Genomic DNA, 24,209 nt, shown 5'->3' with positions numbered 1-24,209 from the left:
GAAGTTTTTTTAAAATATTTCAAAGTTTCGTTACTTGGATAGCTTGATCAGAACAACAATTAATTTTTTACGAGTCAATTGATTAACGGAGACGGGCTTGCTAGTATGGATGAAAAGGATGAATTTAAGCTAAATATGCTCCACTACACAATTCTACTCTAGTGAGCAGAAGTTCAAAACTAATTATCATTTAAAAAACAATTTAAGACATGCAATGAAAAGTGATAAAAGAATTGGAAGCATCTCAAACAAATAACACGAGTGATAGTTTTCAAAAATTTCAACAGGACGTTTTGGATAAAAAATTAATTTTTCAACATCGATAAAAACTCCGAAAAAATTCAAACTGCTTGCGACAACAATTTGCTAAGTTTCACAAATAATGAAACCAAAAAAGTCAATTCGAACAGAATTTCGTTGCCGCGAGAAAGAGTTAAGCTCAAAGAAGCATTTTGAAAAATCTAGAAACTGTGAAAACTTACTATCGAATAAAACAAACCTTAAAAAAATAGGAACCTACAGAAAAACAGAAGAGAAGAAGCATCGCACTTTTTGACAAACAGTTATTGAACAAAGTGTTGCCTCAATCAAAAACCAACACTTACCCTCATGAGTCTGTGAAAAAGCCGAAAAAATCTCTAAATAAACGACGAGGTGCAATGTACAAGCGACTTTTACGAAGTGAGCGGCCTACTGACGCACAAAAAATATCAGGTCAGCGGAGGCAAGATTTCTCACAAAAACTCGAAAATAAAAGCAACAAAACAGAAACAAAGTATCTCTAATCCACAAAATGAAACTTAACGAAACTTAAAGTTAGAAAACGCTACAGATGGTTACATAAAAACAGAATCACATTCTCCTCAAGAGAATCTTGTCAAGGCTTTGTAGCATAGTGGTTAATGCGCCTGTCTTCTAAACAGGAGAGTGAATGTTCAATTCCGTCCAAACACCGAAAAATCTTTTAGAGCCTATAAACTTGCAGAAACACCGCATGTCGAGGACACTTTTAAACTTCACTTCTACTAATTAACAAACTGAGGTCAGCCTTTTCAGAGCCATCTACTTCGCAAGTGTTTTAGGGCAGATCTTTACGACAGGAGACGCTTTAAAAAAGCCGGTAAAAACCTGTAAAAAAACCACGAGATTCAATGCTTTCTCGCGACTTATGCCGAATTGAGCAACCTACTGACACAAAATGAATATCAGGTCAGCAGAGGCAAGATTTCCCACAAAAAACGAGAATAAAAGCAACAAAACAGAAACAATGTATCTCTAATCCGCAAAAAGATAACTTAATGAAACTTAAAATTAGAAAACGCTACAGATGGTTACAAAAAAATCAAACTCACATTCTTCTCAAGAGAACCTTCTCAATGCTTTGTAGCATAGTGGTTAATGCGCCTGTCTTGTAAACAGGAGGTCGATGGTTCGAATCCGTCTGAAGCCTGAAAGATTTTCAGAGCCTATAAACTTGCAGAAACACCGCAAGTCGAGGAGACTTTTAAACTTCAATTCTACTAATTAACAAACTATAGTCAGCGTTTTCAGAGCCATCTACTTCGCAAGTGTTTTAGAGCAGATCTTTACGACAGGAGACGCTTTAAAAAAGCCGGTAAAAACCTGTAAAAAAACCACGAGATTCAATGCTTCCTCGCGACTTATGCCGAATTGAGCGACCTACTGACACAAAATGAATATCAGGTCAGCAGAGGCAAGGTTTCCAACAAAAAACGAGAACAAAAGCAACAAAACAGAAACAGTGTATCTCTAATCCGCAAAATGATAACTTAATGAAAATTAAAATTAGAAAACGCTACAGATGGTTACAAAAAAAACTCACATTCTTCTCAAGATAACCTTCTCAAGGCTTTGTAGCACAGTGGTTAATGCGCCTGTCTTGTAAACAGGAGATCGATGGTTCGAATCCGTCTGAAGCCTGAAAGACTTACAGAGCCTAAAAACTTGCAGAAACACCGCATGTCGAGGAGACTTTTAAACTTCACTACTACTAATTAACAAACTAAAGTCAGCCTTTTCAGAGACATCTACTTCGCAAGTGTTTTAGGGCAGATCTTTACGACAGGAGACGCTTTAAAAAAGCCGGTAAAAACCTGTAAAAAAACCACGAGATTCAATGCTTTCTCGCGACTTATGCCGAATTGAGCGACCTACTGGCACAAAATGAATATCAGGTCAGCAGAGGCAAGATTTCCCACAAAAAACGAGAATAAAAGCAACAAAACAGAAACAATGTATCTCTAATCCTCAAAAAGAAACTTAACGAAACTTAAAATTAGAAAACGCTACAGATGGTTACAAAAAAAACAAACTCAAATTCTTCTCAAGAGAACCTTCTCAATGCTTTGTAGCATAGTGGTTAATGCGCCTGTCTTGTTAACAGGAGATCGATGATTCGAATTCGTCTGAAGCCTGAAAGATTTTCAGAGCCTATAAACTTGCAGAAACACCGCAAGTCGAGGAGACTTTTAATCTTCACTTCTACTAATTAACAAACTATATTCAGCGTTTTCAGAGCCATCTACTTCGCAAGTGTTTTAGAGCAGATCTTTACGACAGGAGACGCTTTAAAAAAGCCGGTAAAAACCTGTAAAAAAAACCACGAGATTCAATGCTTCCTCGCGACTTATGCCGAATTGAGCGACCTACTGACACAAAATGAATATCAGGTCAGCAGAGGCAAGGTTTCCAACAAAAAACGAGAACAAAAGCAACAAAACAGAAACAATGTATCTCTAATCCGCAAAATGATAACTTGATGAAAATTAAAATTAGAAAACGCTACAGATGGTTACAAAAAAAAATCACATTCTTCTCAAGAGAACCTTCTCAAGGCTTTGTAGCACAGTGGTTAATGCGCCTGTCTTGTAAACAGGAGATCGATGGTTCGAAACCGTCTGAAGCCTGAAAGACTTACAGAGCCTATAAACTTGCAGAAACACCACATGTCGAGGACACTTTTAAACTTCACTTCTACTAATTAACAAACTAAGGTCAGCCTTTTCAGAGACATCTACTTCGCAAGTGTTTTAGAGCAGATCTTTACGACAGGAGACGCTTTAAAAAAGCCGGTAAAAACCTGTAAAAAAACCACGAGATTCAATGCTTTCTCGCGACTTATGCCGAATTGAGCGACCTACTGACACAAAATGAATATCAGGTCAGCAGAGGCAAAATTTCCCACAAAAAACGAGAATAAAAGCAACAAAACAGAAACAATGTATCTCTAATCCGCAAAAAGATAACTTAACGAAACTTAAAATTAGAAAACGCTACAGATGGTTACAAAAAAAAACAAACTCAAATTCTTCTCAAGAGAACCTTCTCAATGCTTTGTAGCATAGTGGTTAATGCGCCTGTCTTGTAAACAGGAGATCGATGATGCGAATCCGTCTGAAGCCTGAAAGATTTTCAGAGCCTATAAACTTGCAGAAACACCGCAAGTCGAGGAGACTTTTAATCTTCACTTCTACTAATTAACAAACTATAGTCAGCGTTTTCAGAGCCATCTACTTCGCAAGTGTTTTAGAGCAGATCTTTACGAGGAGACGCTTTAAAAAAGCCGGTAAAAACCTGTAAAAAAACCACGAGATTCAATGCTTCCTCGCGACTTATGCCGAATTGAGCGACCTACTGACACAAAATGAACATCAGGTCAGCAGAGGCAAGGTTTCCCACAATAAACGAGAATAAAAGCAACAAAACAGAAACAATGTATCTCTAATCCGCAAAATGATAACTTAATGAAAATTAAAATTAGAAAACGCTACAGATGGTTACAAAAAAAACAAACTCACATTCTTCTTAAGAGAACCTGCTCAAGGCTTTGTAGCACAGTGGTTAATGCGCCTGTCTTGTAAACAGGAGATCGACGGTTCGAATCCGTCTGAAGACTGAAAGATTTTCAGAGCCTATAAACTTGCAGAAACACCGCAAGTCGAGGAGACTTTTAAACTTCACTTCTACTAATTAACAAACTATAGACAGCGTTTTCAAAGCCATCTACTTCGCAAGTGTTTTAGGGCGGATCTTTACGAAGGGAGATCGCTTTAAAAAGCCGATAAAAACCTCTAAATAAACAGCGAGATACAATGCTTACGCGCTACTTTGGCCAAATTGAGCGACCTACAGATACACAATAAACATCAGGTCAGCGGAGGCAAGATTTCCCACAAAAATCGAGAATAAAATAAAAAAAACAGAAACAAACTAACTCTATTTCACAAAAAGATAACTCAATGAAAATTTAAATAACAAAACGCTAAAGATGTTTAATAAAAAAATACTCATATTCTTCTCAAGACCATATTTCCAAGGCTTTGTAGCATAGTGGTTAATGCGCCTGTCTCGTAAACAGGAGATCGCTTGTTCGAATCCGTCCAAAGCCTGAGTCATCTTATAGAGCCTATAAACTTGCTAAACAACTACATGTCGAATACACTTTTACACGTCACTTCTTCTAGTTATAAAACTGATGTCCGAGTCTTTTCAGAGCCATCTAATTTGCAAAAGATTTAAGGCAGGTTTTTACCACTGGAGATCGCTGTGAAAAAGCCGATAAAAATCTCTAAATAAACGAAGAGATGCAATGTACAAGCGAATTTTGCCGAATTGAGCGACCTATTGAAACACAATAAATATCAGGTCAGCAGAGGCAAGATTTCTCACAAAAAATCGAGAATAAAAGCAACAAAACAGAAACAATGTATCTCTAATCAGCAAAATGATAGCTTAATGAAACTTAAAAATAGAAAATGCTAAAGATGGTTACATAAAAAAAACTCACAATCTTCTCAAGAGAATCTTGTCAAGGCTTTGTAGCATAGTGGTTAATGCGCCTGTCTTGTAAACAGGAGATCGATGGTTCGAATCCGTCTGAAGCCTGAAAGACTTACAGAGCCTATAAACTTGCAGAAACACCGCATGTCGAGGACACTTTTAAACTTCACTTCTACTAATTAACAAACTAAAGTCAGCCTTTTCAGAGACATCTACTTCGCAAGTGTTTTAGGGCAGATCTTTACGACGGGAGATTGCTTTAAAAAAGCCGGTAAAAACCTGTAAAAAAACCACGAGATTCAATGCTTTCTCGCTACTTATGCCGAATTGAGCGATCTACTGACACAAAATGAATATCAGGTCAGCAGAGGCAAGATTTCCCACAAAAAACGAGAATAAAAGCAACAAAACAGAAACAATGTATCTCTAATCCGCAAAAAGATAACTTAATGAAACTTAAAATTAGAAAACGCTACAGATGGTTACAAAAAAATCAAACTCACATTCTTCTCAAGAGAACCTTCTCAATGCTTTGTAGCATAGTGGTTAATGCGCCTGTCTTGTAAACAGGAGGTCGATGGTTCGAATCCGTCTGAAGCCTGAAAGATTTTCAGAGCCTATAAACTTGCAGAAACACCGCAAGTCGAGGAGACTTTTAAACTTCAATTCTACTAATTAACAAACTATAGTCAGCGTTTTCAGAGCCATCTACTTCGCAAGTGTTTTAGAGCAGATCTTTACGACAGGAGACGCTTTAAAAAAGCCGGTAAAAACCTGTAAAAAAACCACGAGATTCAATGCTTCCTCGCAACTTATGCCGAATTGAGCGACCTACTGACACAAAATGAATATCAGGTCAGCAGAGGCAAGGTTTCCAACAAAAAACGAGAACAAAAGCAACAAAACAGAAACAGTGTATCTCTAATCCGCAAAATGATAACTTAATGAAAATTAAAATTAGAAAACGCTACAGATGGTTACAAAAAAAACTCACATTCTTCTCAAGAGAACCTTCTCAAGGCTTTGTAGCACAGTGGTTAATGCGCCTGTCTTGTAAACAGGAGATCGATGGTTCGAATCCGTCTGAAGCCTGAAAGACTTACAGAGCCTAAAAACTTGCAGAAACACCGCATGTCGAGGACACTTTTAAACTTCACTACTACTAATTAACAAACTAAAGTCAGCCTTTTCAGAGACATCTACTTCGCAAGTGTTTTAGGGCAGATCTTTACGACAGGAGACGCTTTAAAAAAGCCGGTAAAAACCTGTAAAAAAACCACGAGATTCAATGCTTCCTCGCGACTTATGCCGAATTGAGCGACCTACTGACACAAAATGAATATCAGGTCAGCAGAGGCAAGGTTTCCAACACAAAACGAGAACAAAAGCAACAAAACAGAAACAGTGTATCTCTAATCCGCAAAATGATAACTTAATGAAAATTAAAATTAGAAAACGCTACAGATGGTTACAAAAAAAACTCACATTCTTCTCAAGAGAACCTGCTCAAGGCTTTGTAGCACAGTGGTTAATGCGCCTGTCTTGTAAACAGGAGATCGACGGTTCGAATCCGTCTGAAGACTGAAAGATTTTCAGAGCCTATAAACTTGCAGAAACACCGCAAGTCGAGGAGACTTTTAAACTTCACTTCTACTAATTAACAAACTATAGACAGCGTTTTCAAAGCCATCTACTTCGCAAGTGTTTTAGGGCGGATCTTTACGAAGGGAGATCGCTTTAAAAAGCCGATAAAAACCTCTAAATAAACAGCGAGATACAATGCTTACGCGCTACTTTGGCCAAATTGAGCGACCTACAGATACACAATAAACATCAGGTCAGCGGAGGCAAGATTTCCCACAAAAATCGAGAATAAAATAAAAAAAACAGAAACAAACTAACTCTATTTCACAAAAAGATAACTCAATGAAAATTTAAATAACAAAACGCTAAAGATGTTTAATAAAAAAATACTCATATTCTTCTCAAGACCATATTTCCAAGGCTTTGTAGCATAGTGGTTAATGCGCCTGTCTCGTAAACAGGAGATCGCTTGTTCGAATCCGTCCAAAGCCTGAGTCATCTTATAGAGCCTATAAACTTGCTAAACAACTACATGTCGAATACACTTTTACACGTCACTTCTTCTAGTTATAAAACTGATGTCGAAGTCTTTTCAGAGCCATGTACTTCGCAAAAGATTTAAGGCAGGTCTTTACCACTGGAGATCGCTGTGAAAAAGCCGATAAAAATCTCTAAATAAACGAAGAGATGCAATGTACAAGCGAATTTTGCCGAATTGAGCGACCTATTGAAACACAATAAATATCAGGTCAGCAGAGGCAAGATTTCTCACAAAAAATCGAGAATAAAAGCAACAAAACAGAAACAATGTATCTCTAATCAGCAAAATGATAGCTTAATGAAACTTAAAAATAGAAAATGCTAAAGATGGTTACATAAAAAAAACTCACAATCTTCTCAAGAGAATCTTGTCAAGGCTTTGTAGCATAGTGGTTAATGCGCCTGTCTTGTAAACAGGAGATCGATGGTTCGAATCCGTCTGAAGCCTGAAAGACTTACAGAGCCTATAAACTTGCAGAAACACCGCATGTCGAGGACACTTTTAAACTTCACTTCTACTAATTAACAAACTAAAGTCAGCCTTTTCAGAGACATCTACTTCGCAAGTGTTTTAGGGCAGATCTTTACGACGGGAGATTGCTTTAAAAAAGCCGGTAAAAACCTGTAAAAAAACCACGAGATTCAATGCTTTCTCGCGACTTATGCCGAATTGAGCGACCTACTGACACAAAATGAATATCAGGTCAGCAGAGGCAAGATTTCCCACAAAAAACGAGAATAAAAGCAACAAAACAGAAACAATGTATCTCTAATCCGCAAAAAGATAACTTAATGAAACTTAAAATTAGAAAACGCTACAGATGGTTACAAAAAAATCAAACTCACATTCTTCTCAAGAGAACCTTCTCAATGCTTTGTAGCATAGTGGTTAATGCGCCTGTCTTGTAAACAGGAGGTCGATGGTTCGAATCCGTCTGAAGCCTGAAAGATTTTCAGAGCCTATAAACTTGCAGAAACACCGCAAGTCGAGGAGACTTTTAAACTTCAATTCTACTAATTAACAAACTATAGTCAGCGTTTTCAGAGCCATCTACTTCGCAAGTGTTTTAGAGCAGATCTTTACGACAGGAGACGCTTTAAAAAAGCCGGTAAAAACCTGTAAAAAAACCACGAGATTCAATGCTTCCTCGCGACTTATGCCGAATTGAGCGACCTACTGACACAAAATGAATATCAGGTCAGCAGAGGCAAGGTTTCCAACAAAAATCGAGAACAAAAGCAACAAAACAGAAACAATGTATCTCTAATCCGCAAAATGATAACTTAATGAAAATTAAAATTAGAAAACGCTACAGATGGTTACAAAAAAAAACTCACATTCTTCTCAAGAGAACCTTCTCAAGGCTTTGTAGCACAGTGGTTAATGCGCCTGTCTTGTAAACAGGAGATCGATGGTTCGAATCCGTCTGAAGCCTGAAAGACTTACAGAGCCTATAAACTTGCAGAAACACCGCATGTCGAGGACACTTTTAAACTTCACTACTACTAATTAACAAACTAAAGTCAGCCTTTTCAGAGACATCTACTTCGCAAGTGTTTTAGTGCAGATCTTTACGACAGGAGACGCTTTAAAAAAGCCGGTAAAAACCTGTAAAAAACACGAGATTCAATGCTTCCTCGCGACTTATGCCGAATTGAGCGACCTACTGACACAAAATGAATATCAGGTCAGCAGAGGCAAGGTTTCCAACAAAAAACGAGAACAAAAGCAACAAAACAGAAACAATGTATCTCTAATCCGCAAAAAGATAACTTAATGAAACTTAAAATTAGAAAACGCTACAGATGGTTACAAAAAAATCAAACTCACATTCTTCTCAAGAGAACCTTCTCAATGCTTTGTAGCATAGTGGTTAATGCGCCTGTCTTGTAAACAGGAGGTCGATGGTTCGAATCCGTCTGAAGCCTGAAAGATTTTCAGAGCCTATAAACTTGCAGAAACACCGCAAGTCGAGGAGACTTTTAAACTTCAATTCTACTAATTAACAAACTATAGTCAGCGTTTTCAGAGCCATCTACTTCGCAAGTGTTTTAGAGCAGATCTTTACGACAGGAGACGCTTTAAAAAAGCCGGTAAAAACCTGTAAAAAAAACCACGATATTCAATGCTTCCACGCGACTTATGCCGAATTGAGCGACCTACTGACACAAAATGAATATCAGGTCAGCAGAGGCAAGGTTTCCAACAAAAAACGAGAACAAAAGCAACAAAACAGAAACAATGTATCTCTAATCCGCAAAATGATAACTTAATGAAAATTAAAATTAGAAAACGCTACAGATGGTTACAAAAAAAACTCACATTCTTCTCAAGAGAACCTTCTCAAGGCTTTGTAGCACAGTGGTTAATGCGCCTGTCTTGTAAACAGGAGATCGATGGTTCGAATCCGTCTGAAGCCTGAAAGACTTACAGAGCCTATAAACTTGCAGAAACACCGCATGTCGAGGACACTTTTAAACTTCACTACTACTAATTAACAAACTAAAGTCAGCCTTTTCAGAGACATCTACTTCGCAAGTGTTTTAGTGCAGATCTTTACGACAGGAGACGCTTTAAAAAAGCCGGTAAAAACCTGTAAAAAAACCACGAGATTCAATGCTTTCTCGCGACTTATGCCGAATTGAGCGACCTACTGACACAAAATGAATATCAGGTCAGCAGAGGCAAGATTTCCCACAAAAAACGAGAATAAAAGCAACAAAACAGAAACAATGTATCTCTAATCCGCAAAATGATAACTTAATGAAAATTAAAATTAGAAAACGCTACAGATGGTTACAAAAAAAAACTCACATTCTTCTCAAGAGAACTTTCTCAAGGCTTTGTAGCACAGTGGTTAATGCGCCTGTCTTGTAAACAGGAGATCGATGGTTCGAATCCGTCTGAAGCCTGAAAGACTTACAGAGCCTATAAACTTGCAGAAACACCGCATGTCGAGGACACTTTTAAACTTCACTACTACTAATTAACAAACTAAAGTCAGCCTTTTCAGAGACATCTACTTCGCAAGTGTTTTAGGGCAGATCTTTACGACAGGAGACGCTTTAAAAAAGCCGGTAAAAACCTGTAAAAAACCACGAGATTCAATGCTTTCTCGCGACTTATGCCGAATTGAGCGACCTACTGACACAAAATGAATATCAGGTCAGCAGAGGCAAGATTTCCCACAAAAAACGAGAATAAAAGCAACAAAACAGAAACAATGTATCTCTAATCCTCAAAAAGAAACATAACGAAACTTAAAATTAGAAAACGCTACAGATGGTTACAAAAAAAACAAACTCAAATTCTTCTCAAGAGAACCTTCTCAATGCTTTGTAGCATAGTGGTTAATGCGCCTGTCTTGTAAACAGGAGGTCGATGGTTCGAATCCGTCTGAAGCCTGAAAGATTTTCAGAGCCTATAAACTTGCAGAAACACCGCAAGTCGAGGAGACTTTTAAACTTCAATTCTACTAATTAACAAACTATAGTCAGCGTTTTCAGAGCCATCTACTTCGCAAGTGTTTTAGAGCAGATCTTTACGACAGGAGACGCTTTAAAAAAGCCGGTAAAAACCTGTAAAAAAAACCACGATATTCAATGCTTCCACGCGACTTATGCCGAATTGAGCGACCTACTGACACAAAATGAATATCAGGTCAGCAGAGGCAAGGTTTCCAACAAAAAACGAGAACAAAAGCAACAAAACAGAAACAATGTATCTCTAATCCTCAAAAAGAAACATAACGAAACTTAAAATTAGAAAACGCTACAGATGGTTACAAAAAAAACAAACTCAAATTCTTCTCAAGAGAACCTTCTCAATGCTTTGTAGCATAGTGGTTAATGCGCCTGTCTTGTAAACAGGAGATCGATGGTTCGAATCCGTCTGAAGCCTGAAAGACTTACAGAGCCTATAAACTTGCAGAAACACCGCATGTCGAGGACACTTTTAAACTTCACTACTACTAATTAACAAACTAAAGTCAGCCTTTTCAGAGACATCTACTTCGCAAGTGTTTTAGTGCAGATCTTTACGACAGGAGACGCTTTAAAAAAGCCGGTAAAAACCTGTAAAAAAACCACGAGATTCAATGCTTTCTCGCGACTTATGCCGAATTGAGCGACCTACTGACACAAAATGAATATCAGGTCAGCAGAGGCAAGATTTCCCACAAAAAACGAGAATAAAAGCAACAAAACAGAAACAATGTATCTCTAATCCGCAAAATGATAACTTAATGAAAATTAAAATTAGAAAACGCTACAGATGGTTACAAAAAAAAACTCACATTCTTCTCAAGAGAACCTTCTCAAGGCTTTGTAGCACAGTGGTTAATGCGCCTGTCTTGTAAACAGGAGATCGATGGTTCGAATCCGTCTGAAGCCTGAAAGACTTACAGAGCCTATAAACTTGCAGAAACACCGCATGTCGAGGACACTTTTAAACTTCACTACTACTAATTAACAAACTAAAGTCAGCCTTTTCAGAGACATCTACTTCGCAAGTGTTTTAGTGCAGATCTTTACGACAGGAGACGCTTTAAAAAAGCCGGTAAAAACCTGTAAAAAACACGAGATTCAATGCTTCCTCGCGACTTATGCCGAATTGAGCGACCTACTGACACAAAATGAATATCAGGTCAGCAGAGGCAAGGTTTCCAACAAAAAACGAGAACAAAAGCAACAAAACAGAAACAATGTATCTCTAATCCGCAAAAAGATAACTTAATGAAACTTAAAATTAGAAAACGCTACAGATGGTTACAAAAAAATCAAACTCACATTCTTCTCAAGAGAACCTTCTCAATGCTTTGTAGCATAGTGGTTAATGCGCCTGTCTTGTAAACAGGAGGTCGATGGTTCGAATCCGTCTGAAGCCTGAAAGATTTTCAGAGCCTATAAACTTGCAGAAACACCGCAAGTCGAGGAGACTTTTAAACTTCAATTCTACTAATTAACAAACTATAGTCAGCGTTTTCAGAGCCATCTACTTCGCAAGTGTTTTAGAGCAGATCTTTACGACAGGAGACGCTTTAAAAAAGCCGGTAAAAACCTGTAAAAAAAACCACGATATTCAATGCTTCCACGCGACTTATGCCGAATTGAGCGACCTACTGACACAAAATGAATATCAGGTCAGCAGAGGCAAGGTTTCCAACAAAAAACGAGAACAAAAGCAACAAAACAGAAACAATGTATCTCTAATCCGCAAAATGATAACTTAATGAAAATTAAAATTAGAAAACGCTACAGATGGTTACAAAAAAAACTCACATTCTTCTCAAGAGAACCTTCTCAAGGCTTTGTAGCACAGTGGTTAATGCGCCTGTCTTGTAAACAGGAGATCGATGGTTCGAATCCGTCTGAAGCCTGAAAGACTTACAGAGCCTATAAACTTGCAGAAACACCGCATGTCGAGGACACTTTTAAACTTCACTACTACTAATTAACAAACTAAAGTCAGCCTTTTCAGAGACATCTACTTCGCAAGTGTTTTAGTGCAGATCTTTACGACAGGAGACGCTTTAAAAAAGCCGGTAAAAACCTGTAAAAAAACCACGAGATTCAATGCTTTCTCGCGACTTATGCCGAATTGAGCGACCTACTGACACAAAATGAATATCAGGTCAGCAGAGGCAAGATTTCCCACAAAAAACGAGAATAAAAGCAACAAAACAGAAACAATGTATCTCTAATCCGCAAAATGATAACTTAATGAAAATTAAAATTAGAAAACGCTACAGATGGTTACAAAAAAAAACTCACATTCTTCTCAAGAGAACTTTCTCAAGGCTTTGTAGCACAGTGGTTAATGCGCCTGTCTTGTAAACAGGAGATCGATGGTTCGAATCCGTCTGAAGCCTGAAAGACTTACAGAGCCTATAAACTTGCAGAAACACCGCATGTCGAGGACACTTTTAAACTTCACTACTACTAATTAACAAACTAAAGTCAGCCTTTTCAGAGACATCTACTTCGCAAGTGTTTTAGGGCAGATCTTTACGACAGGAGACGCTTTAAAAAAGCCGGTAAAAACCTGTAAAAAACCACGAGATTCAATGCTTTCTCGCGACTTATGCCGAATTGAGCGACCTACTGACACAAAATGAATATCAGGTCAGCAGAGGCAAGATTTCCCACAAAAAACGAGAATAAAAGCAACAAAACAGAAACAATGTATCTCTAATCCTCAAAAAGAAACATAACGAAACTTAAAATTAGAAAACGCTACAGATGGTTACAAAAAAACAAACTCAAATTCTTCTCAAGAGAACCTTCTCAATGCTTTGTAGCATAGTGGTTAATGCGCCTGTCTTGTAAACAGGAGGTCGATGGTTCGAATCCGTCTGAAGCCTGAAAGATTTTCAGAGCCTATAAACTTGCAGAAACACCGCAAGTCGAGGAGACTTTTAAACTTCAATTCTACTAATTAACAAACTATAGTCAGCGTTTTCAGAGCCATCTACTTCGCAAGTGTTTTAGAGCAGATCTTTACGACAGGAGACGCTTTAAAAAAGCCGGTAAAAACCTGTAAAAAAACCACGATATTCAATGCTTCCACGCGACTTATGCCGAATTGAGCGACCTACTGACACAAAATGAATATCAGGTCAGCAGAGGCAAGGTTTCCAACAAAAAACGAGAACAAAAGCAACAAAACAGAAACAATGTATCTCTAATCCGCAAAATGATAACTTAATGAAAATTAAAATTAGAAAACGCTACAGATGGTTACAAAAAAAACTCACATTCTTCTCAAGAGAACCTTCTCAAGGCTTTGTAGCACAGTGGTTAATGCGCCTGTCTTGTAAACAGGAGATCGATGGTTCGAATCCGTCTGAAGCCTGAAAGACTTACAGAGCCTATAAACTTGCAGAAACACCGCATGTCGAGGACACTTTTAAACTTCACTACTACTAATTAACAAACTAAAGTCAGCCTTTTCAGAGACATCTACTTCGCAAGTGTTTTAGGGCAGATCTTTACGACAGGAGACGCTTTAAAAAAGCCGGTAAAAACCTGTAAAAAAACCACGAGATTCAATGATTTCTCGCGACTTATGCCGAATTGAGCGACCTACTGACACAAAATGAATATCAGGTCAGCAGAGGCAAGATTTCCCACAAAAAACGAGAATAAAAGCAACAAAACAGAAACAATGTATCTATAATCCTCAAAAAGAAACATAACGAAACTTAAAATTAGAAAACGCTACAGATGGTTACAAAAAAAACAAACTCAAATTCTTCTCAAGAGAACCTTCTCAATGCGTTGTAGCATAGTGGTTAATGGCCCTGTCTTGTAAACAGGAGATCGATGATTCGAATTCGTCTGAAGCCTGAAAGATTTTCAGAGCCTATAAACTTGCAGAAACACCGCAAGTCGAGGAGACTTTTAATCTTCACTTCTACTAATTAACAAACTATAGTCAGCGTTTTCAGAGCCATCTACTTCGCAAGTGTTTTAGAGCAGATCTTTACGACAGGAGACGCTTTAAAAAAGCCGGTAAAAACCTGTAAAAAAACCACGAGATTCAATGCTTCCTCGCGACTTATGCCGAATTGAGCGACCTACTGACACAAAATGAATATCAGGTCAGCAGAAGCAAGGTTTCCAACAAAAAACGAGAACAAAAGCAACAAAACAGAAACAATGTATCTCTAATCCGCAAAATGATAACTTAATGAAAATTAAAATTAGAAAACGCTACAGATGGTTACAAAAAAAATCACATTCTTCTCACGAGAACCTTCTCAAGGCTTTGTAGCACAGTGGTTAATGCGCCTGTCTTGTAAACAGGAGATCGATGGTTCGAATCCGTCTGAAGCCTCAAAGACTTACAGAGCCTATAAACTTGCAGAAACACCGCATGTCGGGGACACTTTTAAACTTCACTTCTACTAATTAACAAACTAAGGTCAGCCTTTTCAGAGACATCTACTTCGCAAGTGTTTTAGGGCAGATCTTTACGACAGGAGACGCTTTAAAAAAGCCGGTAAAAACCTGTAAAAAAACCACGAGATTCAATGCTTTCTCGCGACTTATGCCGAATTGAGCGACCTACTGACACAAAATGAATATCAGGTCAGCAGAGGCAAGATTTCCCACAAAAAACGAGATTAAAAGCAACAAAACAGAAACAATGTATCTCTAATCCGCAAAAAGATAACTTAACGAAACTTAAAATTAGAAAACGCTACAGATGGTTACAAAAAAAAACAAACTCAAATTCTTCTCAAGAGAACCTTCTCAATGCTTTGTAGCATAGTGGTTAATGCGCCTGTCTTGTAAACAGGAGATCGATGATGCGAATCCGTCTGAAGCCTGAAAGATTTTCAGAGCCTATAAACTTGCAGAAACACCGCAAGTCGAGGAGACTTTTAATCTTCACTTCTACTAATTAACAAACTATAGTCAGCGTTTTCAGAGCCATCTACTTCGCAAGTGTTTTAGAGCAGATCTTTACGACAGGAGACGCTTTAAAAAAGCCGGTAAAAACCTGTAAAAAAACCACGAGATTCAATGCTTCCTCGCGACTTATGCCGAATTGAGCGACCTACTGACACAAAATGAACATCAGGTCAGCAGAGGCAAGGTTTCCCACAATAAACGAGAATAAAAGCAACAAAACAGAAACAATGTATCTCTAATCCGCAAAATGATAACTTAATGAAAACTAAAATAAGAAAACGCTACAGATGGTTACAAAAAAAAAAACTCACATTCTTCTTAAGAGGACCTGCTCAAGGCTTTGTAGCACAGTGGTTAATGCGCCTGTCTTGTAAACAGGAGATCGACGGTTCGAATCCGTCTGAAGACTGAAAGATTTTCAGAGCCTATAAACTTGCAGAAACACCGCAAGTCTAGGAGACTTTTAAACTTCACTTCTACTAATTAACAAACTATAGACAGCGTTTTCAAAGCCATCTACTTCGCAAGTGTTTTAGGGCGGATCTTTACGAAGGGAGATCGCTTTAAAAAGCCGATAAAAACCTCTAAATAAACAGCGAGATACAATGCTTACGCGCTACTTTGGCCAAATTGAGCGACCTACTGATACACAATAAACATCAGGTCAGCGGAGGCAAGATTTCCCACAAAAAATCGAGAATAGAATAAAAAAAAAAACAGAAACAAACTAACTCTATTTCACAAAAAGATAACTCAATGAAAATTTAAATAACAAAACGCTAAAGATGTTTAATAAAAAAAAACTCATATTCTTCTCAAGGCCATATTTCCAAGGCTTTGTAGCATAGTCGTTAATGCGCCCTTCTCGTAAACAGGAGATCGCTTGTTCGAATCCGTCCAAAGCCTGAGTCATCTTATAGAGCCTATAAACTTGCTAAACAACTACATGTCGTATACACTTTTACACGTCACTTCTTCTAATTATAAAACTGATGTCCGAGTCTTTTCAGAGCCATCTAATTTGCAAAAGATTTAAGGCAGGTCTTTACCACTGGAGATCGCTGTGAAAAAGCCGATAAAAATCTCTAAATAAACGAAGAGATGCAATGTACAAGCGAATTTTGCCGAATTGAGCGACCTATTGAAACACAATAAATATCAGGTCAGCAGAGGCAAGATTTCTCACAAAAAATCGAGAAAAAAAGCAACAAAACAGAAACAATGTATCTCTAATCAGCAAAATTATAGCTAAATGAAACTTAAAAATAGAAAATGCTAAAGATGGTTACATAAAAAAAAACTCACAATCTTCTCAAGAGAATCTTGTCAAGGCTTTGTAGCAAAGTGGTTAATGCGCCTGTCTTTTAAACAGGAGATCGATGGTTCGAATCCGCCAAGAGATGCAATGTACAAGCGAATTTTGCCGAATTGAGCGACCTATTGAAACACAATAAATATCAGGTCAGCAGAGGCAAGATTTCTCACAAAAAATCGAGAATAAAAGCAACAAAACAGAATCAATGTATCTCTAATCAGCAAAATGATAGCTTAATGAAACTTAAAAATAGAAAATGCTAAAGATGGTTACATAAAAAAAACTCACAATCTTCTCAAGAGAATCTTGTCAAGGCTTTGTAGCATAGTGGTTAATGCGCCTGTCTGGTAACCAGGAGATCGATGGTTCGAATCCGTCTGAAGCCTGAAAGACTTACAGAGCCTATAAACTTGCAGAAACACCGCATGTCGAGGACACTTTTAAACTTCACTTCTACTAATTAACAAACTAAAGTCAGCCTTTTCAGAGACATCTACTTCGCAAGTGTTTTAGGGCAGATCTTTACGACGGGAGATTGCTTTAAAAAAGCCGATAAAAACCTCTAAATAAACAACGAGATACAATGCTTACTCGCGAATTTTGCTGAATTGAGCAACCTACTGATACACAAAAAACATCAGGTCGGCGGAGGCAAGATTTCCCAAAAAAACTCGAGAATAAAAGCAACAAAACAGAAACAATTAAAGTCTATTACGCAAAATGACAACTGAATGAAAAATTTAAATAAAAAAACGCGACAGAAGATGTTTAATAAAAAAACTCATATTCTTCTCAAGACCATGTTTCCAAGGCTTTGTAGCATAGTGGTTAATGCGCCTGTCTCGTAAACAGGAGATCGATGGTTCAAATCCGTCCAAAGCCTGAAAATTTTTAGAGCCTATAAACTTGCAGAAACACCGCACATCGAGGAGACTTTTTAACTTCACTTCTACTAATTAACAAACTAAAGTCAGCCTTTTCAGAGCCATCTACTTCGCCAGTGTTTTAAGGGCGGATCTTTACGACGGGAGATTGCTTTAAAAAAGCCAATAAAAACCTCTAAATAAACAACGAGATACAATGCTTACTCGCGAATTTTGCCGAAATGAGCAACCTACTGATACACAAAACCTACTGATAACCTACTGATACACGAAATGAGCAACCTACTGATCAGGTCGGCGGAGGCAAGATTTCCCAAAAAAACTCGAGAATAAAAGCAACAAAACAGAAACAATTAAAGTCTATTACGCAAAATGACAACTGAATGAAAAATTTAAATAAAAAAACGCGACAGAAGATGTTTAATAAAAAAACTCATATTCTTCTCAAGCCCATGTTTCCAAGGCTTTGTAGCATAGTGGTTAATGCGCCTGTCTCGTAAACAGGAGATCGATGGTTCGAATCCGTCCAAAGCCTGAAAATTTTTAGAGCCTATAAACTTGCAGAAACACCGCACGTCGAGGAGACTTTTTAACTTCACTTCTACTAATTAACAAACTAAAGTCAGCCTTTTCAGAGCCATCTACTTCGCCAGTGTTTTAAGGGCGGATCTTTACGACGGGAGATTGCTTTAAAAAAGCCGATAAAAACCTCTAAATAAACAACGAGATACAATGCTTACTCGCGAATTTTGTCGAATTGAGCAACCTACTGATACACAAAAAACATCAGGTCGGCGGAGGCAAGATTTCCCAAAAAAACTCGAGAATAAAAGCAACAAAACAGAAACAATTAAAGTCTATTACGCAAAATGACAACTGAATGAAAAATTTAAATAAAAAAACGCGACAGAAGATGTTTAATAAAAAAACTCATATTCTTCTCAAGACCATGTTTCCAAGGCTTTGTAGCATAGTGGTTAATGCGCCTGTCTCGTAAACAGGAGATCGATGGTTCGAATCCGTCCAAAGCCTGAGTCACCTCATAGAGCCTAAAAACTTGCTAAACAAATACATGTCGAATACACTTTTACACTTCACTTCTTCTAATTATAAAACTGATGTCGAAGTCTTTTCAGAGCCATGTACTTCGCAAAAGATTTAAGGCAGGTCTTTACCACTGGAGATCGCTGTGAAAAAGCCGATAAAAACCTCTAAATAAACAGCGAGATACAATGCTTACGCGCGACTTTTGCCGAATTGAGCGACCTATTGACACACAATAAATATCAGGTCAGCAGAGGCAAGATTTCCCACAAAAATAGAGAAAAAAAGCAACAAAACAGAAACAATGTATCTCTATTCCGCAAAATGATAACTTAATGAAACTTAAAAATAGAAAACGCTAGAGATGGTTAGATAAAAACAAACTCACATTATTCTCAAGAGAATCTTGTCAAGGCTTAGTAGCATAGTGGTTAATGTGCCTGTATCGTAAACAGGAGATCGATAGTTCAAATCCGGCCAAAGCCTGAAATTTGAAACACCGCATGTCGAGGAGACTTTTAAACTTCACTTCTACTAATTAACAAACTAAAGTCAGCCTTTTCAGAGCCATCTACTTCGCCAGTGTTTTAAGGGCGGATCTTTACGACGGGAGATTGCTTTAAAAAGCCGATAAAAACCTCTAAATAAACAACGAGATACAATGCTTACTCGCGAATTTTGCCGAATTGAGCAGCCTACTGATACACAAAAAACATCAGGTCGGCGGAGGCAAGATTTCCCAAACAAACTCGAGAATAAAAGCAACAAAACAGAAACAATTAAAGTCTATTACGCAAAATGACAACTGAATGAAAAATTTAAATAAAAAAACGCGACAGAAGATGTTTAATAAAAAACTCATATTCTTCTCAAGACCATGTTTCCAAGGCTTTGTAGCATACTGGTTAATGCGCCTGTCTCGTAAACAGGAGATCGATGGTTCGAATCCGTCCAAAGCCTGAGTCACCTCATAGAGCCTAAAAACTTGCTAAACAAATACATGTCGAATAAACTTTTACACTTCACTTCTTCTAATTATAAAACTGATGTCGAAGTCTTTTCAGAGCCATGTACTTCGCAAAAGATTTAAGGCAGGTCTTTACCACTGGAGATCGCTGTGAAAAAGCCGATAAAAATCTCTAAATAAACGACGAGATGCAATGTACAATCGACTTTTGCCGAATTGAGCGACCTATTGACACACAATAAATATCAGGTCAGCAGAGGCAAGATTTCCCACAAAAATAGAGAAAAAAAGCAACAAAACAGAAACAATGTATCTCTATTCCGCAAAAAGATAACTTAATGAAACTTAAAAAAAGAAAACGCTAGAGATGGTTAGATAAAAACAAAATCACATTATTCTCAGAGAATCTTGTCAAGGCTTAGTAGCATAGTGGTTAATGCGCCTGTATCTTAAACAGGAGATCGATAGTTCAAATCCGTCCAAAGCCTGAAACTTTTTCAGAGCCTATAACTTGCAGAAACACCGCATGTCGAGGAGACTTTTAAACTTCACTTCTACTAATTAGCAAACTATAGTCAGCGTTTTCAGAGCCATCTACTTCGCAAGTGTTTTAGGGCGGATCTTTACGAAGGGAAATCGCTTCAAAAAGCCGATAAAAACCTCTAAATAAACAGCGAGATACAATGCTTACGCGCGACTTTGGCCAAAGTGAGCGACCTACTGATACACAATAAACATCAGGTCAGCGGAGGCAAGATTTCCCACAAAAAATCGAGAATAAAATAAAAAAAACAGAAACAAACTAACTCTATTTCACAAAAAGGTAACTCAATGAAAATTTAAATAACAAAACGCTAAAGATGTTTAATAAAAAAAACTCATATTCTTCTCAAGACCATGTTTCCAAGGCTTTGTAGCATAGTGGTTAATGCGCCTGTCTCGTAAACAGGAGATCGCTTGTTCGAATCCGTCCAAAGCCTGAGTCATCTTATAGAGCCTATAAACTTGCTAAACAACTACATGTCGAATACGATTTTACACGTCACTTCTTCTAATTATAAAACTGATGTCCGAGTCTTTTCAGAGCCATCTAATTCGCAAAAGATTTAAGGCAGGTCTTTACCACTGGAGATCGCTGTGAAAAAGCCGATAAAAATCTCTAAATAAACGACGAGATGCAATGTACAATCGACTTTTGCCGAATTGAGCGACCTATTGACACACAATAAATATCAGGTCAGCAGAGGCAAGATTTCCCACAAAAATAGAAAAAAAGCAACAAAACAGAAACAATGTATCTCTATTCCGCAAAATGATAACTTAATGAAACTTAAAAAAAGAAAACGCTAGAGATGGTTAGATAAAAACAAACTCACATTATTCTCAAGAGAATCTTGTCAAGGCTTTGTAGCATAGTGGTTAATGCGCCTGTATCGTAAACAGGAGATCGATAGTTCAAATCCGTCCAAAGCCTGAAACTTTTTCAGAGCCTATAACTTGCAGAAACACCGCATGTCGAGGAGACTTTTAAACTTCACTTCTACTAATTAACAAACTAAAGTCAGCCTTTTCGAGCCATCTACTTCGCCAGTGTTTTAGGGCGGATCTTCACGACGGGAGAATGCTTTAAAACAGCCGATAAAAACCTCTAAATAAAAAACGAGATACAATGCTCACTCGCGACATTTGCCGAACTAAGCGACCTACTGATACACAATAAACATCAGGTCAGAGGAGGCAAGATTTCCCACAAAAAATCGAGCATAAAAGCACAAAACAGAAACAAACAAAGTCTATTACGCAAAATGACAACTGAATGAAAAATTTAAATAACAAAACGCTTAAGATGTTTAATAAAAAAACTCATATTCTCCTCAGGACCATAATTGCAAGGCTTTGTAGCATAGTGGTTAATGCGCTTGTCTCGTAAACAGAAGATCGATGGTTCGTCCGTCCAAAGCCTGAGTCATCTTATAGATCCTATAAACTTGCTAAACAACTACATGTTAAATACACTTTTACACTTCACTTCTTCCAATTATAAAACTGATGTCCAAGTCTTTTCAGAGCCATCTAAATCGCAAAAGATTTAAGGCAGGTCTTTATCACTGGAGATCGCTGTGAAAAAGCCGATAAAAAACCTAAATAAACGACGAGATGCAATGTACAAGCGACTTTTGCCGAATTGAGCGACCTATTGACACACAATAAATATCAGGTCAGCAGAGGCAAGATTTCCCACAAAAATCGAGAAAAAAAGCAACAAAACAGAAACAATGTATCTCTATTCCGCAAAATGATAACTTAATGAAACTTAAAAAAAGAAAACGCTAAAGATGGTTAGATAAAAACAAACTCACAATATTCTCAAGAGAATCTTGTCAAGGATTTGTAGCATAGTGGTTAATGCGCCTGTCTCGTAAACAGAAGATCGATGGTTCGAATCCGTCCAAAGCCTAAAAGATTTTCAGAGCCTACAAACTTGCAGAAACACCGCATGTCGAGGAGACTTTTAAACTTCACATCTACAAATTAACAAACTTAAGTCAGCTTTTTCAGAGCCATCTACTTCGCAAGTGTTTTAGATCGGATCTTAACGACGGGGGATCGCTTTAAAAAAGCCGATAAAAACCTCTAAAAAAACAACGAGATACAATGCTTACTCGCAAATTTTGCCGAAATGAGCGACCTACTGATACACAAAAAACATCAAGTCGGCGGAGGCAAGATTTCCCATGAAAACTCGAGAACAAAAGCAACAAAACAGAAAAAAACAAAGTCTATTACGCAAAAAGACAACTGAATGAAAAATTTAAATAACAAAACGCTACAGATGGTTAATAAAAAAACTCATATTCTCCTCAGGACCATAATTGCAAGGCTTTGTAGCATAGTGGTTAATGCGCTTGTCTCGTAAACAGAAGATCGATGGTTCGTCCGTCCAAAGCCTGAGTCATCTTATAGATCCTATAAACTTGCTAAACAACTACATGTCAAATACACTTTTACACTTCACTTCTTCTAATTATAAAACTGATGTCTAAGTCTTTTCAGAGCAATCTACTTCGCAAAAGATTAAAGACAGGTCTTTACCTGTCTTTAAGTCGGCGGAGGCAACTTAAAGTCTTTAACATCAAGTCTTTACCTGTCTTTAACATCAAGTCGGCGGAGGCAAGATTTCCCATGAAAACTCGAGAACAAAAGCAATAAAACAGAAAAAACGAAGTCTATTACGCAAAATGACAACTGAATGAAAAATTTAAATAACAAAACGCTACAGATGGTTAATGATAAAAACTCATATTCTTCTCAAGATCATAGTGTTTAATGCATAGTGTTTAATGCATAGTGTTTAATGCGCCTGTAGCATAGTGTTTAATGCGCCTGTATCGTAACCAGGAGATCAATGGTTCATAAAAAAAACTCATATTCTTCTCAAGATCATAGTGTTTAATGCATAGTGTTTGATGCATAGTGTTTAATGCGCCTGTATCCTAACCACGAGATCAATGGTTCGAATCCGTCCAAATCCTGAGTCATCTATTACGCAAAATGACAACTGAATGAAAAATTTAAATAACAAAACGCTACAGATGGTTAATAAAAAAACTCATATTCTTCTCAAGATCATAGTGTTTAATGCGCCTGTAGCATAGTGTTTAATGCGCCTGTAACGTAACCAGGAGATCAATGGTTCATAAAAAAACTCATATTCTTCTCAAGATCATAGTGTTTAATGCATAGTGTTTAATGCGCCTGTAGCATAGTGTTTAATGCGCCTGTAGCATAGTGTTTAATGCGCCAGTATCGTAACCAGAAGATCAATTGTTCGAATCCGTCCAAAGCCTGAGTCATCTATTACGCAAAATGACAACTGAATGAGAACTTTAAATAACAAAACGCTACAGATGGTTAATAAAAAAAACTCATATTCTTCTCAAGATCATAGTGTTTAATGCATAGTGTTTAATGCGCCTGTAGCATAGTGTTTACTGCGCCTGTATCGTAACCAGGAGATCAATGGTTAATAAAAAAAACTCATATTCTTCTCAAGATCATAGTGTTTAATGCATAGTGTTTAATGCGCCTGTATCGTAACCAGGAGATCAATGGTTCGAATCCGTCCAAAGCCTGAGTCATCTTATAGAGCCTATAAGCTTGCTAAACAACTACATGTCGAATACACTTTTACACTTCACTTCTTCTAATTATAAAACTGATGTCCCTGGAAATCGCTGAAAAAAAGCCGATAAAAACCTCTAAATAAACCACGAGATACAATGCTTCCTCGCAACTTTTGCCGAATTGAGCGACCTAATGATACACAATAAACATCAGGTCAGCGGAGGCAAGATTTACCATAAAAACTCGAGAATTAAAGCAACAAAACAGAAACAAACAAACTCTATTACGCAAAATGACAACTGAATGAAAAATTTAAATAACAAAACGCTACAGATGGTTAATTAAAAAACTCATATTCTTCTCAAGATCAAATGTACAAGGATTTGTCGCAAAGTGGTTAACTCGACTGTCACAAAAACAGGAGATCGATGGTTCGAATCGGTCCAAAGCCTTAGTCATCTTATAGAGCCTATTAACTTGCTAAACAACTACATGTCGAATACCCTTTCACACTTCACTTCTTCTCATTATA

The 24,209-nt window shown here is 37.5% G+C and overlaps 2 protein-coding genes and 34 non-coding genes across 36 annotated transcripts in view; 35 read left to right on the top strand and 1 right to left on the bottom strand.

Moving 5' to 3' along the window:
• LOC134845887 (protein IWS1 homolog A-like) overlaps window positions 1–24,209 on the top strand; it is a 576,794-nt gene that overhangs the window by 51,879 nt on the left and 500,706 nt on the right. The window lies entirely within an intron of this gene.
• LOC134845883 (syndetin-like) overlaps window positions 1–24,209 on the bottom strand; it is a gene marked incomplete in the record, with an annotated part of 146,662 nt that overhangs the window by 63,920 nt on the left and 58,533 nt on the right.
• On the top strand, window positions 1,378–1,450 carry Trnat-ugu (transfer RNA threonine (anticodon UGU)). The gene has a single exon. It is a non-coding gene; the product is annotated as a tRNA-Thr (tRNA).
• On the top strand, window positions 1,869–1,941 carry Trnat-ugu (transfer RNA threonine (anticodon UGU)). The gene has a single exon. It is a non-coding gene; the product is annotated as a tRNA-Thr (tRNA).
• Window positions 2,855–2,927, top strand: Trnat-ugu (transfer RNA threonine (anticodon UGU)). Its single transcript has one exon. It is a non-coding gene; the product is annotated as a tRNA-Thr (tRNA).
• On the top strand, window positions 3,844–3,916 carry Trnat-ugu (transfer RNA threonine (anticodon UGU)). Its single transcript has one exon. It is a non-coding gene; the product is annotated as a tRNA-Thr (tRNA).
• Window positions 4,337–4,409, top strand: Trnat-cgu (transfer RNA threonine (anticodon CGU)). The gene has a single exon. It is a non-coding gene; the product is annotated as a tRNA-Thr (tRNA).
• Trnat-ugu (transfer RNA threonine (anticodon UGU)) lies at window positions 4,833–4,905 on the top strand. Its single transcript has one exon. It is a non-coding gene; the product is annotated as a tRNA-Thr (tRNA).
• Window positions 5,329–5,401, top strand: Trnat-ugu (transfer RNA threonine (anticodon UGU)). Its single transcript has one exon. It is a non-coding gene; the product is annotated as a tRNA-Thr (tRNA).
• On the top strand, window positions 5,820–5,892 carry Trnat-ugu (transfer RNA threonine (anticodon UGU)). Its single transcript has one exon. It is a non-coding gene; the product is annotated as a tRNA-Thr (tRNA).
• Trnat-ugu (transfer RNA threonine (anticodon UGU)) lies at window positions 6,311–6,383 on the top strand. The gene has a single exon. It is a non-coding gene; the product is annotated as a tRNA-Thr (tRNA).
• Window positions 6,804–6,876, top strand: Trnat-cgu (transfer RNA threonine (anticodon CGU)). The gene has a single exon. It is a non-coding gene; the product is annotated as a tRNA-Thr (tRNA).
• Window positions 7,300–7,372, top strand: Trnat-ugu (transfer RNA threonine (anticodon UGU)). The gene has a single exon. It is a non-coding gene; the product is annotated as a tRNA-Thr (tRNA).
• Trnat-ugu (transfer RNA threonine (anticodon UGU)) lies at window positions 7,796–7,868 on the top strand. Its single transcript has one exon. It is a non-coding gene; the product is annotated as a tRNA-Thr (tRNA).
• Window positions 8,288–8,360, top strand: Trnat-ugu (transfer RNA threonine (anticodon UGU)). The gene has a single exon. It is a non-coding gene; the product is annotated as a tRNA-Thr (tRNA).
• Trnat-ugu (transfer RNA threonine (anticodon UGU)) lies at window positions 8,781–8,853 on the top strand. The gene has a single exon. It is a non-coding gene; the product is annotated as a tRNA-Thr (tRNA).
• Trnat-ugu (transfer RNA threonine (anticodon UGU)) lies at window positions 9,273–9,345 on the top strand. The gene has a single exon. It is a non-coding gene; the product is annotated as a tRNA-Thr (tRNA).
• On the top strand, window positions 9,765–9,837 carry Trnat-ugu (transfer RNA threonine (anticodon UGU)). The gene has a single exon. It is a non-coding gene; the product is annotated as a tRNA-Thr (tRNA).
• Window positions 10,258–10,330, top strand: Trnat-ugu (transfer RNA threonine (anticodon UGU)). The gene has a single exon. It is a non-coding gene; the product is annotated as a tRNA-Thr (tRNA).
• On the top strand, window positions 10,753–10,825 carry Trnat-ugu (transfer RNA threonine (anticodon UGU)). Its single transcript has one exon. It is a non-coding gene; the product is annotated as a tRNA-Thr (tRNA).
• Window positions 11,245–11,317, top strand: Trnat-ugu (transfer RNA threonine (anticodon UGU)). The gene has a single exon. It is a non-coding gene; the product is annotated as a tRNA-Thr (tRNA).
• On the top strand, window positions 11,738–11,810 carry Trnat-ugu (transfer RNA threonine (anticodon UGU)). The gene has a single exon. It is a non-coding gene; the product is annotated as a tRNA-Thr (tRNA).
• Window positions 12,230–12,302, top strand: Trnat-ugu (transfer RNA threonine (anticodon UGU)). Its single transcript has one exon. It is a non-coding gene; the product is annotated as a tRNA-Thr (tRNA).
• On the top strand, window positions 12,722–12,794 carry Trnat-ugu (transfer RNA threonine (anticodon UGU)). The gene has a single exon. It is a non-coding gene; the product is annotated as a tRNA-Thr (tRNA).
• Window positions 13,214–13,286, top strand: Trnat-ugu (transfer RNA threonine (anticodon UGU)). The gene has a single exon. It is a non-coding gene; the product is annotated as a tRNA-Thr (tRNA).
• Trnat-ugu (transfer RNA threonine (anticodon UGU)) lies at window positions 13,705–13,777 on the top strand. The gene has a single exon. It is a non-coding gene; the product is annotated as a tRNA-Thr (tRNA).
• On the top strand, window positions 14,689–14,761 carry Trnat-ugu (transfer RNA threonine (anticodon UGU)). Its single transcript has one exon. It is a non-coding gene; the product is annotated as a tRNA-Thr (tRNA).
• Trnat-ugu (transfer RNA threonine (anticodon UGU)) lies at window positions 15,679–15,751 on the top strand. Its single transcript has one exon. It is a non-coding gene; the product is annotated as a tRNA-Thr (tRNA).
• On the top strand, window positions 16,971–17,043 carry Trnat-ggu (transfer RNA threonine (anticodon GGU)). Its single transcript has one exon. It is a non-coding gene; the product is annotated as a tRNA-Thr (tRNA).
• Window positions 17,468–17,540, top strand: Trnat-cgu (transfer RNA threonine (anticodon CGU)). The gene has a single exon. It is a non-coding gene; the product is annotated as a tRNA-Thr (tRNA).
• Trnat-cgu (transfer RNA threonine (anticodon CGU)) lies at window positions 18,004–18,076 on the top strand. The gene has a single exon. It is a non-coding gene; the product is annotated as a tRNA-Thr (tRNA).
• Trnat-cgu (transfer RNA threonine (anticodon CGU)) lies at window positions 18,501–18,573 on the top strand. Its single transcript has one exon. It is a non-coding gene; the product is annotated as a tRNA-Thr (tRNA).
• Trnat-cgu (transfer RNA threonine (anticodon CGU)) lies at window positions 19,473–19,545 on the top strand. Its single transcript has one exon. It is a non-coding gene; the product is annotated as a tRNA-Thr (tRNA).
• Trnat-cgu (transfer RNA threonine (anticodon CGU)) lies at window positions 20,460–20,532 on the top strand. Its single transcript has one exon. It is a non-coding gene; the product is annotated as a tRNA-Thr (tRNA).
• Window positions 20,954–21,026, top strand: Trnat-cgu (transfer RNA threonine (anticodon CGU)). The gene has a single exon. It is a non-coding gene; the product is annotated as a tRNA-Thr (tRNA).
• Trnat-cgu (transfer RNA threonine (anticodon CGU)) lies at window positions 21,938–22,010 on the top strand. The gene has a single exon. It is a non-coding gene; the product is annotated as a tRNA-Thr (tRNA).

The sequence above is a fragment of the Symsagittifera roscoffensis genome, chromosome 1 (genome assembly GCF_963678635.1).
Source record: "Symsagittifera roscoffensis chromosome 1, txSymRosc1.1, whole genome shotgun sequence".
Taxonomy (NCBI): Eukaryota; Metazoa; Xenacoelomorpha; order Acoela; family Convolutidae; genus Symsagittifera; species Symsagittifera roscoffensis.
Note: the sequence above shows the minus strand (reverse complement) of the source record. Positions and strands in the feature narration are given on the sequence as shown.